The 20,535-nt window shown below is 31.6% G+C and overlaps 1 protein-coding gene across 1 annotated transcript in view; it reads left to right on the top strand.

Moving 5' to 3' along the window:
• Window positions 1–15,436: 15,436 nt before the first annotated feature.
• LOC145242657 (protocadherin beta-15-like) overlaps window positions 15,437–20,535 on the top strand; it is a 288,612-nt gene continuing 283,513 nt past the window's right edge. Inside the window, exon 1 of the mRNA XM_080105787.1 lies at window positions 15,437–15,832. The gene's annotated coding sequence lies outside the window, so the exon portion shown is untranslated. The remainder of the gene's footprint in view (window positions 15,833–20,535) is intronic.

The following is a 20,535-nucleotide window of genomic DNA, read 5'->3' as shown; positions in this document are numbered from 1 at the left end:
CTTTTTTTTTTTTTTTTTTTTTAATATAATGACTTTATATTTACAATGCAATAATGACAAAATGGAAATTGTGATGTGTATGATATATGTGGATGATGGGCGGGGATAATGAGAGCCTTAAAAACACCCCAAAATAAAGAAAAATAACAGTAGGAAGTGCTTATTGATGTAATTAAATATTAGAGTGTTGATAAAGAGTCAGAATCGGTAATTGTATCGGAATCAGTAAAACTCGTCCCATCACTAATAAAAATATAACAATATATCTTTATTCTTGGTGGCGATTATGGACGGTTGGTTGTTAGGATAGAGATGCCCAGTTGATTGTTCTCAGGTTCAAATCTATAATACACACTACGATATCCTTCTCGATTGTTATTATATAATCACCTTCAATCACCTAAAAAGCCCTTGTGACGACATCGTTACTTTAGCCACACCCCAACGGCGTTTTATTCGGTCAGTGTCGTTTCACAGAATTGACCTGATTTTAGTGCGACTTCATTACACCTGTCTAATCTTTTGCCGGAAATGATATTTCACTTATCCAACATTTAACTTATATTCTTTTTGACAATTGATCAAGTTTGTTATTTCTTCCCATGCAGATGTCTGGTTTCGTATTCATAATTTTTATTCAATATTATTTAATATATACAAATTAGTCACGTATAAAATCAATTAATTTCATTAATTGCTGAACAGTTTTACTCACATGAACAAACAATAGTACCAATGTTCTTAACGGAATTATCGGTTGTTTATGATGAAGCACTGTTTCAGGGATTTAAAAACAAAACAAACAATATATTAAATCATGGTTCTCTAGCAGTGTTGATCAAATACCACCCTCTTCAAATATTTTATATTTTAATATATTTTCTTCGTATCTGATAAATAGCAAAATTATTTCGAATTAGATCTAATATTTGCTAAGGACTTTTCCTCTGAGGAGATGAGCCCACATCGAAAATCCATGGGTTAAGGAAAAAATATGAAGTGTATTCTTTATTCAAACAATAAATTTCTGTTCTGAATAATGTTGTTCTGAATGAAATTTAAACAAAAAAACTATAAATTCCATTTGCTCTATCAAGTAATATTGAGCTATTCTCTTTTTGGCTGGGATTGTCTTATATAATATTACCTTCTAAAAATATTTTGTAAGACTCGATATCACACGATTAATTGTATTCCTATTCACCTCAGGATTCTTATATATATATATATATATATATATATATATATATATATATATATATATATATATATATATATAATGTTAAAAGTCCACATATGCTTCTAGGGTAGTGATTTAAAGGTTATGAGGGGGTTTTGAAGCATACATTTAAGTACCTTCTCTGATATATTCCTCGGTCTGTGTATGAGAATTCCTTCGGGACTGAGACAATTTTCCTTCAGGACCGAGACTATTTGTATTCTCATTTAATTATTAACTAATATTAATTTTATTGGTTTAATTATTATTATTATTATTATTATTATTATTATTATTATTATTATTATTATTATTATTATTCATTTATTTATTTATCTATGTTCGCCCCATCTTTATTGAGGGAGAGACGGAATTGACTCACCATTAAAAAAGCCGACATTGTCTCTAACTCTGCCTTCTTCAGTAGTTTTATTATTATTATTATTTTTATTATTATTATTATTATTATTATTCATAATTACATTATTTTACCGTTTAACAATTTCATTTCCATTCCGTTATACATATTGAAATCAATTGCGTCTCATTGTTGACGTTTCAATTAAACGCTTTTACGTTGCAACATTAAAAAAATATTTAAAAAAAAAATTTTCTTCCACAAACGGCGAAAATAATTCACGTGAACTTTTTCGAACATGATTGCTAGGAATGAACGCTGTCCACGCTACAAATCTCCAATTCTTTAAGCGGTTTTCTTTTTCTTTTTCATTTCGATACTTATTTGCGACCAAGAGCGGAGGTCCGCTTGAAATATAAAAAATAACAATAAAAAATATTAAATACAAAGAGTAACATCGTTTTTTATGCTTCAAAAACCCCTCATAACCTTTAAAATATATACATATACATATATATATATATATATATATATATATATATATACATATATATACACGTTTGGTTATATATATATATATATATATATATATATATATATATATATATATATATATATATATAAAGCTGAATGTCTGTGTGTGTGTCTGGTCACGACTAGGCTCCTATATGGTTGACTATTATAGAAAACTGATCACATATAATGATAGAAGCTGTATCGAGACACAGGAATGAATATGTTTGATCTGGCATAATGATGATTCATTAAAATTGTGGGGTCTGCGTACGCGCCTGGTCCACAAAGTATGGAAATCAAAAATTTAAAAATAAAAAAAAAATGTTTACAAGTGTTTTTGATATAGATGCACATAATAATACTTTGATAAGTATGTTTTAACTTAAATAGGGATAGTATAATAAAATTGTGGGGTCTGCGTTTGCGCCTGGCCTCCATAGAATGGAAATATGTCACAAACTTTAATAAAGACTTTTCATATCTATCTGCGTAAGTATACTTTGATAATTATGTTTCAGTTTGAAGAAATATGGTATAATAAAATTATGGGGTGTTCGTTCGCGCCTGACCTCCATAGAATGGAAATATGTCACAAAGTTTAACAAGGTTTTTTAATATAGACCCACAGAATATTGTGATAAGTGTTTCAGTGTGAACAGGTATGGTATAATAAATTATGGGGGTTTGTCTATTTTATTTTTACTTTCATCATATTTTGCTTTTATTTTGATACCCCCAACTTCGAAGCTATCTCTTTAAAACCCTTCCTTTTCATAACCTATCATACTTTCATAAATGAGAGTCTATTTTCTGTAGGCTGTTTTTGAACCCAGTCAACGACGGGTACTTTGCTAGTATATATACGAGGAAACATATTGATAATAGAAAACATATACTAGTGTATATTTATTTATCAATTTGAAACAAAGGAACACAATATAGTGTGTAGAGGTTATGAAATCTCTTTATGTAAGGCATTCTGAAGACTAATGCTTCTCATCAGAGGAGGAAGGGAGGTGCTAGTTCACAAGATAAGGATGTATATATATATATATATATATATATATATATATATATATATATATATATATATGTATATATATACATGCATATATACACACACACATATATATACACACACACACCCACACACATATATATATACTTACCTCTTAGCACAGTTTATAATCATTAATAAAATTCACAACCCTTTCTGGAATCCAACCATATGTAATACAAATAAAATTCAATCTTTGACTGACTTTTCCACCAAGTTTCAGTCATAAATGCCCAGCAGTTTTTTTTTATTGTCATTCAATAATGTGCTTGAATAGCGTGTATTTATATATCTCTTTCTCTTTCTCTCTCTCTCTCTCTCTCTCTCTCTGTCTCTCTCTCTCTCTTTCTATATATATATATATATATATATATATATATATATATATATATACGTATGTATGTATGCATGTATGTATGTGTGTATCTGCGTGTGTGTGTCTGTGTATTTTTTTCGTTTTCTTTCTTTGAAGATTGTAATGCTGGGTATGGGGCAGCCAAACCAGTTGCCAACATTCTCCTGCTTTTTATTGAAACCAACCGAGATCTCTTTTTAGTATCCTTGCTATTCCCTTAAGTACAATTGCCTGGATCTCTCTTGCACTTGGTTCACCAGGAATATTAGTTAGGTAGGACTTCAGGTTCTTCTTCATAAGCCCTGTGGCACCTATAATAACTGGTATGATTGATATCTCGCGAAGATTCCAGTTTATTTTTTTCATATCATACATGAGACACTGATATTTGGTCTGTTTCTCTCTTTCAGCTCTGTTCAGACCTCCATCATTAGGGACACTCACTTCAACCAAGGTTGCCACTCTCTCTGAGTTATTCCATATAACTATGTCAGGTTTCACAGCAGCATTTCAAGGTAGGTGACTGTAGGGATTACATGGTCATAATATATTGTATATAAGTCATTTCCAACTGTTCATTCAAGTTGATGTTCACAGGACTTGCTGCTACACTGGATGTTTAATTTTTTTTACAGATGGTCCAGTGGAAGTACTTACATACACCATCATGTCTCGCTTTGTATTAGCCCCCCCCCAAATACTTGCAACTTGATACCAGATGGCTCACACTTTCCAATTCCGTGTGGCAGAATCTGTATTTGTTTTCATTAATGTGACCTGCCATCTTCTTGAATGCATTGGTCATCAATCCCTGGTCTTCAGTTGCCATTATAATCCTTTCCTCTGCGCGTGCGCGCGTGTGTGTGTGAAAACAAGAGATTAGATCATTTTCTTGACCATTTCTGGCGATTCCAACTTTACTGCCTGATTCTACGCACTTATAAAAGCTCACACATTTCGTTTCATTAATGAAAAAAAAAAAAACCGATAAAAATGCCTTCATATACACATGTTGCAATTAGGTTATTTGCAGATGGACACTCAAAATCTAACTCTTTCATACATTCGAATGAAAAGCTGAACCGTTTTACTTTTCTTATTTTTTTAATTATTTTTTATTTTCTTAAACTTTTTGTTTAAATTTTCATTTTATTTTTTTACTATGTATTTTAGAGAAAGAACTGATTTAGGTTGATGGGAAAGGACATTAAAGGCATTATGGGAAATGCTGGCTCTCAAGAATAATCATTAAGTCTCCAAACCTAATATTCTCGCATTTTTCCGTAGGAGATAATTTAATGCTTCTCTCTCTCTCTCTCTCTCTCTCTCTCTCTCGCTCTCTCATTCTTATTATTCCCCCCTCTCTTTATATTTCTGTCATTATACTCTCCCCCCCTCTCTCTCTCCCTCTCTTTCTCTCTGTCGCTCTCTCCCTCTCTCTCTTTCTCTCTCTACGTAACTCTTTTAGGTTTTTCTCCTTCCTTCATGAAATTTCAATGCTCGGAAATTGGCAAATGCTTTTAAAGGACGCCATCACAGATGGAAAATGGAAAAGACAGAAGCAAGACAAAATAGACAAATTAATAAGAAAAACAAAAAAACACAAAAATAACCGCGAAAGTAATGAAATAAAACGGACAACAACAACAACAACAACAACAACAACAAAAAAAGGATTAAAAAAAAAGAGGAAGAAATCAAAACAGCTAAAAAAAACAACAAAAGCTTAATATGACTTGGTAAGATATTAGTTCTTGGCATGATAATTCTAGTAAATTATTCATTTCTTAATAGACATTCAAGATATTGATTTCTTTTTTCGGATTAAGTTGTGCTGCCGCTCCCATTCCCCCCCCCCCATTCCTCCGACGTTGATTCCTTTCCTTCTGATATATGCGAGTCCTTTAACAGCATTTTGTTTGTTTCACTTTCACTTTCACTTTCATTTTTACTTTTACTTTCGCTTTTGGTTTTCTTCCTAATTTTATAATTTGTATTCAAAATTATACATTCATAAGTAGACATAGAAACATATTGATTGATTAATTTTTTTCTTCTATTCGGTGGTGGTGGGTGTAGGGGAATAGATGGGTGTCAAAAGAAGATATAAGAGAGAGAGGGGAATAGAAGTGTGACAGGCATAGAGGACAGCGTTGAGACGATTTTTATGTGTGAGTGTTTAATTTGCAGGACAACGTGAAACGGTGAGAGAGAATGAAGTTTATAATCTTTGTGCAGCAAAAACTCTCTTTAATATATATTAGTGATGGGACGATTTCAATATTTTTCTCCGATTCCACCGTACTAAATTACCAATTCTGATTGTTTATAAATTTTTAAATATTTAACTATAGAAAACAAACATGTTAAAACACACATGTTAAGTGTGCAGATATTTTATCAAAAATTAAAACACACTTGTGTGTGTGGGTGATCTGCAGATTTCAGTTTTGAAATCAATAAATATTTATTATTTTATCATTCCTACCAGCAGAAGAAATCAAATAAAAAATACAACTAAAAGCATCGTTTTCGGCATCGGAAAATGGACACAGATTTTTCCGACTCTAAAACTGATTCCGATTTTTCCGATTCGCTATTCCTGTTTCAAGTAATCGTCCCAACACTGATATATATATATATTTAGCCAGTAGAGTTTAGTTTCCTAGAAGTACATCCAATGAAACAACATGTGTCAACCAAAGAGTGCTCAATGAGTAAACAGAGCGGGTTCTCAACGATAATTCTTGGCCTGAAGACGTGATCCCCCAACACGAGTGATTACAGAAACATGTATGCACATATGTAGCCATCAATGTTTGTATAAATAAATTTCATATATATATATATATATATATATATATATATATATATATATATATATATATATATATATATGAAATAAAAATACCAGCGATGGTTGACGTTATGTTGTTTTGAAAAAAGAAAAACCGAATGAATTTATGAAATGATCAACGTTTCATCCCTATTGCAGAGGACATCTTTAGGATATTAAAAGGAAAAATGCAAAAACAAGAAAACGACCATAGACCATACGAAAATGAAAAGGAAACAGTGTTAGAATCCTACCCATATCGGGAATACACACACATAGTTTCCTTCCCGATATGGGTAGGATTCTAACACTGTTTTCTTTTCATTTTCGTATGGTCTATGGTCGTTTTCTTGTTTTTGCATTTTTCCTTTTAATATCCTGAAGATGTCCTCTGCAATAGGGACGAAACGTTGATCATTTCATAAATTCATTCGGTTTTTCTTTTTTCAAAACAACATATATATATATATATGTAGTAACTCATAAAAATATATATGGCAATTAAGCTACACAGAACATTCCACATTTCATTCTTGTGAGAAATAAGTGAGGCATAAGCTTGACGAATTCTCGCGAGAATGAAACGTGGAATATTCTGTGTAGCTTAATTGCCATATATATTTTTATTACTTACTACCTAGCTCTACCTATGTATTGAGCACTGTTAAGATAAATACTGAAAATTTATGCATAAAATTATACCTTTGTATATTAATATATGTGATTGAATGAACTAGACATATATATATATATATATATAAAATATATTTTAGTCATCGACATACAGACCTGTTTCGTTGTTTCACAACTCATCAGTGCCGCTAGACTAACACCTCTCCCAAGCCGAGGATCGAACCTAGAACCGTCGTGATGACAGTCGGCAGTCCTACCCCCTGACTACGGAATCGGTGGCCGAAATTAAACTGTCCGGACGTCTATTTAAATAAACATCCGTTCGCCACTCGTAGAGGGCTCAAACGTTTGTTTGTAAACAAAGCGCGAGCTTCGCATTATTTCAGCTAAATTAAGTAGCGAGTAAGATAATTTACGAGAGTGCTCTACCAAAGAGGGGAGCTTTATATATATATATATATATATATATATATTATTATATATTATTATAAAATATATAAATATTTAAATTGCAATGATAAAAATGAATATTTTCAAATTCGAACCTATCAAGTTCAAGATACTAGATAGAGCAAAAAAGAAGAATTGACACTGAAGTTAAAAATTGAATAAATTACAAAATTTATTAATCCGATCAAAAAATTCAAACAAAGAATTATAATAAAGAAAAATTCTTAACTCATGAATGTTTAAAGATAGGCTTTTTTCATCAGAGGTTAAACATTAGTTAAAAAATGAATCACTGCTACCATGAATTTGAAAATATATATTACAAAGCATTTTATGAACTTAAAGAGATATTCATGGGAAAATATGCTTATTCAATTATATTTCACGTTTTATTTATAGCAATCCCTTAATTTATGGAGCTGGATGTAACTACAGAACATATACAAATAAATGACAAAAAGTCTATATTAAAATTTCAAGATATTGTCCATCTTACCGTTTATTTCTTTAAAATGTTAATTTCTGACAGCACCTCTTTCTTTATATATATACCGGCGACTAAACTGGTTCCCCCACCAGACTTTTTTGGTGAGGAGGGCGGCTAGTCTCCCTGAAGGATTAAAAATAAGACCTTCCAAAGGGCGAATGAACTGTTTTTCTGGGTCAACGGCCAACTAGCACCGTGTATATTTGTGTGTGTATATGTGTATTGGGGTAGAGAGGGCTCCCATAAGCCGTGGTGAAGGCAACCTTTCTAGGAGAAGCAAATCTCTGATTTAAAAAACCATAAAGCGGAAGACCAGTACCCGCATTAAGCTGGTCTGCAGTTTAATTTGTTGCTGGCTATCTTGCTCTTGTTTGTTGCTGGATCTCAACATTTTGAACCTTGAGAGAGATGTAGCTGTCGTACAAAGCTAAGACTCTGTAACATCATATTTGTATAGATACTCCCTCAGACATTTGGGCTCATGGATTTTAAATGTCTGAGGGAGTGGCACTCGTCTGACAAGACGTTGCAATCATCATCATCATATATATATATATATATATATATATATATATATATATATATATCGCTGTTGACAGAAGTCGAGTGTTTCAGGTCCTTGCTAAAGAAGCCAGATATGACTTCTGATGCCGGGGGTCGAATCTCTTGACTGGTGTTAATCATGACACCCTGCACTGATGATTCCCGAAAGGATGAAACAATAGTGTCTGTAGGTATTTAATAATTATTATAGTAAAAAATAATGTCAGCCCTTATGATATTCTTCATCATTCAATTGACAATCTATTCATCTAATTAACTGATGTAATGAATATGAGTACATCCGGGTCTTTCCTCGTTGCAAGATTGTGATTGACTAGTTAAGCCATAAGGACCAACTGGGGGAAGACGTTGAAAGGTAGGCAAACTTCATACTAGGAACCACTGCTTCGATTACACGACACTCGTTCAGTACGGCGATCTACCAGAATTATTATTCAAACTGTAGCAAAACCGCTTAGCTACTTCAAACGATGTGCATATACCTTTCGAAGGACCATATCCCTTATTATCAACTAGCTTGTGACTTTGATAAGTGGTAACTCATTGCCGAACAAAGGTTCGGACAAGATCAAAGTGTAGTATATGTTCTTCAGATGCTGCACTTCAATTTCTTGTTCTCTGTCAGTGGAGGAGAAATCCTTCACGACTGAGACAATTTTTATTTTTGTTCCTTTTCTCCACGTTAAAAAACGACCCTGGTGTCTAACTCTGTCCCGTGGGGAGGCATTGGAAATAGGAACAAAGGTTACCATAATCAAGACTAGCGGGAAATGATTCATATGTAATATATTGATGTTGGCATTCTGTAGATGTTCAGTGTAAATGGAGACGCTCTGATATTATTGTAGCTCTTTTGTTAAAACTGCAAAAGTATTTATCCAAGCTGGCAGGGACACCCGGCATACCCAGGTCGTAAAATACGCTTAAATATGATGTTTTAATTCTTGAAGATTTCGTGTATATTATTATAAGAATTAATGTTCTATCGATTTATATATATTATAAAGTTGCGATTTCAAAAATAAAAAAATATATCTACATGACTTGGGTTCATCAGCCTGAATCAAAATCGAATCCCAAACTTATATATATATATATATATATATATGAACAAATGATTAATAAAACATGTTAAAAGACATCTTGAAAAAGAGTTAAAAACATATTTAATTTTAAAAAGGAAGCACAAGATAAGTGGATAGTCCTTAATCCGTGTAGTTTCGAAGAAATACTCTCCTTCTCATCAGAGGGCAGGAATTAGCAAAATGCGGGATCGGATTTTGCATGTAAAAGTATTTAATGAAACTACAAGTAAGTCACGGGTCTTACTTGGTTAAAAAAAGGGTGAGGTAAGGGGAATAGGAGGTAAAAGAAAAATGATAAAAAGATTTCACATGAATGGATAGTCCGGTGAAGGGTAAAAATCCAAGAACAGTAAAATCCAAAACGAACGGATTAAAAATTTCCAATCCAATGGGTAAGTTCCAAATGGTCCAAAATAATCCAAAAGGCAGAGTTCCTTGGAGAAAATAGCAAATGGAATGAATTCCGAATCATTAAAAGAAAAAGCACTGGAGAGAATATTTAAAACACGTCTGTCAAGGCTGGAGGAATCAAGTATATATATATATATATATGTGTATGTGTGTGTATATATATCTTCTACCTATTATTCTCCATCTTACTTGTGTGTGTGTGTGGGTGCGTGTACATATGTCTGAATGATTAAGCGCATATATACATGCGTGTTTTGGTAGGAAAAAAAAAAAAAGTGTATATATATATATATATATAAAATAAAAAATAAAAAAATAAAAATAATTGTTAGCGGTGGATGTATGCGAGTGCGTGTGTGGGTGTGTAGGTGGGTATGTATATGTGTATATATGTATGCTCCTACATATATTTCTATGTATGTACGTGTGTGTATGTGTGTGTGCCTGTGTGCGTGTGCATGTGTACATGTACATGAATATATATGTATGCGTATGGGATTGTGTGTGAGTGTATGCTATACATGGGGAAAGAAAGTCTTTAAAAAAGAACCCTAAAGAAGCCATAAAAACCTTCACCATATGGACTAAAAAACACTCTTTGAAACTAACTTTGACCGGTCACAGTGAAACACTTACAGTTGGAGACAGAACGTCTAAACACTGAACACACGCATCGCACCACTATGAAAAACATATTTAATATCAGCGGAGGCATATCCACAAACTCCCATTTTAAAGAAAAACTTTTTACGAAAATATCTGAAGAGAGCACACCCTAAGCTCGAAACGCGTTATAAAAATATTTTAAAATAAAAATATGATGAAAACCTTTAAAAAAAACCCACAATTGTTGATGGCTACACTCTTTTAAATATATATATATATATATATATATATATATATATATATATATATATATATATATATATATATATAACTTTAGTTCCTTCAGCTATAATCGAAACTGAAACCATATGAAGAATTCTTGATAAAATTATTTTTAAAAAATAGATTATTGGCGTGCCATTAACTATAATCGAAACCGAAACAAAAACTTATGAGGAATTCTTGGTAAAATTATTTATTACGAGATGTAAGCGTGACACAGGAAATAATACATACGCTATCGTATACGTTGCCTATATGCATTGTGTGTCTATAATCTAATTAAAATAAATCTCTTTCTTTAGGTGGCTTAAATTTTATATTTCGGGATTTTCTTTTAGCTGCACATTAATAATTTGTATCGTCTGAACTATTGTTCTCATCTTGGATGGTGATTCTCATAACATTTCACCCGATGTAATCTCGAACATGCTTCAAATAAATCTTGTAGAATTCAAGAATTTGTACAGTCTAAGCTCCAATCTATGCCCCCCCTTACGAAACTTTCACGAAAAATACTCGTCAGTTGAAACAACTATCAATAATCTTCCCCACTCTTTATCTGTGCCTAAACCTAAATGTAGATTCCATGAAAAAGTTTCTTTCTTACAACTGCATGCCTGCGGAACTCTGTTCCGTTTCCCTGCTTTCCAACTGATTATAATATGGTCGTCTTCAAGTCTAATGTAAACAAGTTCTTGATGAACCGTTTCCTTAAGTAATCCAATTTACCTAATATCCACTACCATCAACAACTACGATCTTTTCCCACTGACTACCATACACCCATAAACCCTTATCCTTGAGTGGCCTCCGAGCCTTGACAAATGGTGAATCCTTCGTATAAAAAAAATAAAAACCAAACACTTTATTTTTTATCGAAGGGATTAATGTACTTTCATTCCGTACAAGTCTTAAGTAATTCTTAATTGTACTAAGGATTGAACCTTCAACCTCCAGAAAACTGCCATTTAGAACTGATTCAACGTAGCATTTATATCCGTGGCGATATTTTGTTTAATCGATAATTGTTATTTATTCAGAGATAAAAAGCAGTGTCAATTGTTCTTTATTCAAACAAACAAATGTTATTTATTAAAAATAATAATAACCTAAATAATAATAACCTAAATAATATATATATAAAAATACATATATACATACATATATATATATATATATATATATATATATATTTTTTTTTTTTTTTTTTTTTTTTACACAGTGATCACCACTTATCAAGGCCCGGAAGCCACTCAGGGATAAGGGTTATTGTAAGTACATCACGTTAGTGAGGAGATTTTATGAAGTGTTTAATTAGGGGGGCGGCTCATTAGGAATTTGTTAACATTAGACTTGAAGACATCCAAGTTGTAGTCCGGAGGGAAGCAGGCAGACGGAACAGAGTTCCACAGGCGTGCAGTTCTAAGAAAGAAGCTTTGCTCATGAAATCCGCGTTTTGATTTAGGCACAGATATAGAGTGGGGGAAATTTTTCACAGTGGATTCAGCTAGACGGGTGTTTTTCGTGAAAGATTGGCGAGGGGGGACCAGGAATTGGAGTTCAGACGAGCACCTGCCATGAAAATAACGATAAAACAAGGATAGGCTCGCAACGTCTCTTCTGTGGGAGAGGGGTTGCAGGGTAGAGAAAAGGGCATCCCCCACTAAACCACGAAGTCTATTTTGTACTCTATCAAGGCATGATAGGCTGTTTTTGGCAGCTCCTGTCCAGATATGGCAACAGTATTCCATCCTTGGACGTACTTGGCTTTTATATAGATAGAGAATTGCATCAGTAGTGAGATATCTTCTGGAGCGGTAGAAGGATCCCACCATCTTTCCTGCGACCTTGGCAACAGACTTGATGTACGTGTTCCATTTCAGATCAGGAGTAAAGGTCAAACCCAGAAGCTTGTCAAAACACGGGGCCTCACCCAGACGAGAGCCATCCATCACAATTGATGCCAGCTGGGGATCAGAGCGTTGATGATGTAAGGATAGGAGTTTGGTTTTGGATGCATTAAAGGTAACTAGCCACATCTTCCCCCACTGAACCACGCGCTCGAGATCAGAGGAGAGAGAATCCGAGAGAACTTCGTCATTTACAGCCTTTGATGTGTTGCCGTAGATGGTCGTGTCATCAGCATAGATGTCAACGAATGATTTAAGTATATATAAAGTGCTCTTTATATATAAAGTGCTCTTTATATATAAAGTGCTCTTTATATATAAAGTGCTCTTTATATATAAAGTGCTCTTTATATATAAAGTGCTCTTTATATGCGTGGTTGCCAAAAGATCACTTTTAGCTCGTTGGTGCAATTACCTCAGACTTGGCACATTGGCGCAATTACCCCAAAGTACGATATTATTATTATTATTATATATATATATATATATATATATATATATATATATATATATATATATATATATATATATATAAGTGATCTGTTTCCAAAATATCACTTTTAGCTAGATGGTGCAATTACCCCAAATACCCAAATACAATATATATATATATATATATATATATATATATATATATATATATGATGAAAATAATGGAAATAGTATTCCGACAAAATAGAGAAAATAAAAAAGGAACAAACCGTATTATGTGTTCACCAACGTTTCGTCTTTATTTCGAGACTTCCTCTGGGTGAATGAGATTAAGAAACCAAAAAATATACCAGTACAAAAAATATTTGAAAAAGTTTCACGTGCACAGTGTGACGCAGTTCTATTTAAGAGAAACGGAAAAATTGATGTTGGAAATTCAAAAAGGAAGGGGGGCTGGCGCTGTTAAAGAGAAAGGAAATTTTAGTGACGTCATATAGTCGTTAATTTAATTTTAAAACTATGAACGCAAGTTTATATTCTTATTGGGAAAAAGATATATCTGTTGAAATTTAAACTTTCTCACACCATTCAAACACCCCCTGTAATAATTAACACATAATCTCAATCAATAAATTACATAAAAAACACTAATTTCATTCCTGTTACAAACTTATATTTAAATTTCAACAGATATATCTTTTTCCCAATAAGAATATAAACTTGCGTTCATAGTTTTAAAATTAAATTAACGACTATATGACGTCACTAAAATTTCCTTTCTCTTTAACAGCGCCAGCCCCCCTTCCTTTTTGAATTTCCAACATCAATTTTTCCGTTTCTCTTAAATAGAACTGCGTCACACTGTGCACGTGAAACTTTTTCAAATATTTTTTGTACTGGTATATTTTTTGGTTTCTTAATCTCATTCACCCAGAGGAAGTCTCGAAATAAAGACGAAACGTTGGTGAACACATAATACGGTTTGTTCCTTTTTTATTTTCTCTCTCTCTCTCTCTCTCTCTCTATATATATATATATATATATATATATATATATATATAAGAGCAAATAGTTAATAAAACATGTTAAAAAACAGTTTGAAAAAGAGTTAAAAACATATTTTATTTGTAAAGGAAACACTATTTATTAATTATCTGCTCTTATTATAAGCTCTATCTCCTATTTGGTTTTATCGAGCTTTTACATCTGGATGAGATTATAAATATTAATTCTTTAAGATTTATAATATACTTTAGTTTTACCATCTTGGATCATTTTGGTAAATTTAATTGTAATTTTTATTTTATATATATATATATATATATATATATATATATATATTCCCACCCCTACACAGTAGAGATCCCTAGATGTAAGAAAGCCTTCTAGTCTATTAGGTTCTCCCCCAGAACTGCTAGATTTAGAACTCCCTTCTGAGTTCCTGCTTTCCCAACTGCACTGACATTCAGAAATTCAAGTGTAATGTGAACAGACATCTTGCTGCTCAACTCCCTACATAGTATCCTTGCAACTTATGTGCCCCATAATAGCCCCGTTCATCAAATTGGCACTGTGCCTTGTTTGGGGTGAAAATAGAAAAAAAAATATATATATATATATAATGGACTCTTCCGTCGATTTCAACGTATGAGCTTCCGCCACAACAACAAAAGTTATTCGTAAATCCACGCAGATTATTTGTTTATAGTGGTGAAGGCTTTGTGTAGAACCAACCACACTTTTTGGTATTACTGCTAAGTATATAGTAGACCGCAAGTTTTTACATCAGAGTTTCCTTCTCCTAGATGCATGCCTTAACAAAGACTGGGGGTGCATCACTCCTAGTAAATTAATGCATCCCCAAATACCAGCCTGGAAATTTCTATGACTCGACGCGTTACATACAGTGCCTATCTTTCCCTAAATGGTTACCTATCTGGTACTGCCAGGCTCAACGTTGCTTAACTTCAGTGATCTGGCTTGAACCGGTGTGTCAACGTGACTGTTCTGTATATATATATATATATATATATATATATATATATATATATATATATATATATATATATATATATATATAGTATTTCCAAACTAGCAGAAACAGAATGCTATAAAAGGTGTGTTCATTCATATATTAGGAAGAAAGAAGAAGAAAGAACAAGAAGACAGAAAAAAAATCTTTGAAAGGGAGTGTGTTCTGATGCCTTGGGAATAACATCAGCCACTCCTAGGAGCAGACATTGTACAAACAGCACACTTGGTAGGACGCCAGGTTTTCTCTCCTGCACTTACAAAGTGGCACACACACACACACACACACACACACACACACACACACACACACACACACACACACACACACACACACACACACACACACACACACACACACACATGAGCACACACGCCGCACAGCCGGTCGCGCGCTCATAGATCTACCTCCGACTCATTCATTGTACAGGGGAAAAGCGCACGCTCTCTCACGATAGCCGAAACGCGCCCGTCACACATGCGCACGGACAGACGTACACATCGCTAGTGATGTTGTCACACAACAGCAGCAGTTACGGCAGGACTCTACAACAGAGAACATCACACTCATCGCGGACTCCAGAGGATTTAGCCGCACAGGTTAGTTCGTCTTGCATCTCGCCCCGCTTCCTTTCCTCTCCTTCTCCCCCTCTCTCTTTCTCTCTCTGTATCTCTCTCTTTATCTCTTTCGCTCTCTCTCTCTCGTTCTCTAAAGTCTTTTTTAAGAATTCGGCGCAACAGCGAGATCACAGGTAAAGTTGAATCCTATACTTTAGAAACTGTCTGTTGTATACTTTATTTGTGTACTTGACTCCATTCTATATTTTATTCTTCTATATACTATATATGTGTAACTACGCTATACAATTGTCTCTGTTAAAACTATCCATTTTTTTCTTTTTATATAATTTACTATATCGTATACTTTAATATACGATACTTCTTACACACACACATATGCACGCGCGTGCGCACACACACATACACACACACATATATAACATGTATATGTAAATTATTTATATTCGGCGCAAGAGGAAGATCAAAGGTAAATTTTAATCCCATACTTTAGAAACTAAATATTATATACTTTATTATATTATATACTTTGTCATATTATATACTTTATTATATTATATACTTTATTATATTATATACTTTGTCATATTATATACTTTATTATATTATATACTTTATTATATTATATACTTTGTCATATTATATACTTTGTTATATTATATACTTTAGTATATTATATACTTTATTATATTATATACTTTGTCATATTATATACTTTATTATATTATATACTTTGTCATATTATATACTTTGTCATATTATATACTTTATTATATTATATACTTTATTATATTATATACTTTGTCATATTATATACTTTGTTATATTATATACTTTATTATATTATATACTTTGTCATATTATATACTTTGTCATATTATATACTTTATTATATTATATACTTTATTATATTATATATTTTATTATATTATATACTTTGTTATATTATATACTTTGTTATATTATATACTTTATTATATTATATACTTTATTATATTATATACTTTATTATATTATATATTTTATTATATTATATATTTTATTATATTATATATTTTATTATATTATATACTTTATTATATTATATACTTTGTCATATTATATACTTTGTCATATTATATACTTTATTATATTATATACTTTATTATATTATATATGTTATTATATTATATACTTTATTATATTATATATGTTATTATATTATATACTTTATTATATTATATACTTTGTTATATTATATACTTTATTATATTATATATTTTATTATATTATATACTTTGTTATATTATATACTTTATTATATTATATACTTTATTATATTATATATTTTATTATATTATATACTTTATTATATTATATACTTTATTATATTATATATGTTATTATATTATATACTTTATTATATTATATACTTTGTTATATTATATACTTTATTATATTATATACTTTATTATATTATATGCTTTGTCATATTATATACTTTATTATATTATATACTTTGTCATATTATATACTTTATTATATTATATACTTTATTATATTATATAGTTTATTATATCATATACTTTATCATATTATATAGTTTATTTACATATGTAACCCTGGCATATACTTCACTGTGTTATGTATTTTAAAACTGTTTATTGTATTTCTTTTATATACGTTACTATATCATATACTATGATATCCGATACTTTCTATTTATATATTCTATTATATACTTATATATACACACACACACACACATATATATATATATATATATATATATATATATATATATATATATATATATATATATATATATATATATATACACTTATCCACAGACAGACAGGCTGTTTCGCTTCATCACAGTTCTTTTCAGAGAGGCTAGACTAGCAACTACCTCAAGCCAGGTCAGGATTAAAACTCGATTACCTTGGCGACTATCCTCTTTTAACCGTTACACACACGAACACACACACACACAGATATATATATATACACACACATATATAGACATAGACATAGACATGTCTATATATATATGTCTCTCTATATATAGACATAGACGTATATATATATATATATATATGTGTTTATATATATATATATATATATATATATATATATATATATATATATATATATATATATATATATATATATACTAAACTACATTGTTTATATACTCGACTATATTTTATAGTTTATTTACATATACCAATGATATTATATACTTCATTTTTATAGTTTATTATGCTCTATAATTTATTTACATCCATTATTATGTATATTTCCAAATCTGGTATCCTTAATGACTATACTTTATAGTTTACTTTGTACGTTTGCTATCATTTATTGTATAGTACACGATACACTTTGGAACTGTCGCTTGCCTTTTGTTTTACTTTTTTATCGCGGAAAAGTATTGTCGAGATTTCTCGCAGCTGTTTATTTCACGTTTGTTACGTTTAACCAACGAATGTCATCTTTTAAATAATTTTCTCGTGTACGCTTAACGGTTTATATTCTCTCGACTTAATTGGTTTGAACGGAGATTGTATTTATCCGAAAACTGATGCATAAACTCCTGCTTCTTCCTTTCTTTATTTATTTTTTACTTTTTTGTTTGTCTGTTTGTCAATTAAACTAAACGTTTCTCAAATATACTAAACTATTTAGCCCGTTTTTAACGGACTAAAATTAGAACGGATGGACAGACAAACAGATGTAATAAAGAAGGCTTGATTCCGTTTTTAACGGGCAAAAGTTACAGTTGACTTAGAGAATAGGTGTTTTATGGCGAATTGATCGTTAATTATGGTTAAATTTGTGCTCATTTTTGCATTAAATACTAGTCCCTATAAACCTCTAGCCGTGCGACAAACAGATACCATAATACTTAGTCTGCTGCACATGAACATAATAAAGGTCCGTACAAAATTTCAACTAGATTGGCCCAATAGTTTCAGAGAAAACTAATAGAGTAAATGTGGTATTGTAGCGACTAATCCCTGTTAATCCCTAACTGTGCATCAAACGGATACCGTAATGCTTAATTCGCTGCACCTTATTGTAACAAAGGTCCGTACAAAATTTCAGGCGGATCACACCAGTAGTTTTCGAGAAAAAGTGGAACGGATTGACAAACAGACAGACAGACAGACAAACAAACAAACAAACAAACACACAGACTAAGAAATATGATATAGATTTTTTTTTCTTTGAGTTCACCTTTGTTTTTATAAACAATCCGAATAACTAAACAAAACGTTTTTTTTTTTTTTTCTTAATTCGATGTGAATTGCCTCATTTTAGTTTCCCTGGCAGTAATACAGCCACATCTTAATCTCCAGAAAGAAACAAAATAGTTTTTTTCTAATGATAACATGTGTTTCAGTCGGATATTCGAAATAACGATGTTAGAATAATGAGCACATGGTTAAAAAAATCATCAACTTAAAAGATCATACTCAAGAGAGCGTGTACTTAAATAATTACACGTTAAACTGGCTACATTCACCCGGCGTTGTCCGCGTTGAAACATATTGCCCAGTGGTACTCTTCAGAGAAATATTTTAAAATACACTCATGTTTACACCTTTTTAAATGAGATTTTTTTTTAATTCGTTTTATTTTTTCTTTACTTTATTTTTTATGTTAATACATATTCGATTAATATTTGAAAAAAAAAAATAAAAAAATAAAAAATAACTGCCCAACATATTTTTATTAAAGTTACGTGTATACGAGAAACACATATACCCGAGAAATGGCAGCATGATTTGTGATTCTGAAATTTTTGCAATGAAGGTTCTTAATTTGTATTCTCTGGGTTCTACGGACTTCTGTTCTTATCTTCAGTGTTATTCACAGAACGTTTCCGTCGATGTAACCTCCAACCTTCTTCAGTTGTATCGTGTAGAACTCGGGAATCTTTCTGCGAGGACCAGTGGCGTAGTGGATAAATTCAGTTGCAAGTGACACTCTTTTGGAAGTTGAAAGGTCCAATCCTCAATGTGGGGGGGGGAAATAAGATACAATTTCGAATTACTTGACTGATGGAACAACGACACCCTACCCCCGTGGATTAAAATAAAGGGTTCCATTTGAAATTCCGTGAAGATTCCCGAGTTCGACAGAAAGATCTTCGAGTTCGACAGAAATATTCCAGAGTTCAACACGATACACCTGAAGAGCAGAGGTTACGTTGTCCAAACATTGTGCGAATAACACTAAAGATGGGAACTCATGTATTCGATTATATTGTAAAATGGATGAAATAAGCTAATGTGAACGGGTGTTTGGAGGTGAATGTTGAGCAAAAAAAAATAAAACGGTTAAGTTTTTAACTTCGATCCCTATTATGACCCTTTAACATTTATTGTTTTGGGCTCAAATCAAGTTATTCAGTTAGATCCATGTCCAAAGAACCTCTGTCTAAGATTTCAAGCGTTTAGATCCAAAATTGGCAGAGGAGTTTGGTAGAGTTCTCAAAGATCGAATCGTTGAACAGCCAAATTTCTGGCCAAAAATGGATTACAGAGATTTTTTCAAATCTCAATATCCTGTATATCAAATTTCGAGTCAGTAGACTGAAAATTGACAGAGTTATTGCATAGGGAAATGTACACACACAGACACACACAGAGACACGTTCACTTATATATATATATATATATATATATATATATATATATATATATATATATATGTATGTGTGTGTGTGTGCGTGTGTG

This window comes from Euprymna scolopes, chromosome 21 (genome assembly GCF_053919585.1).
Source record: "Euprymna scolopes isolate OS-2025 chromosome 21, ASM5391958v1, whole genome shotgun sequence".
NCBI lineage: Eukaryota > Metazoa > Mollusca > Cephalopoda > Sepiida > Sepiolidae > Euprymna > Euprymna scolopes.
This window is presented reverse-complemented; position numbering and strand designations above follow the sequence as displayed.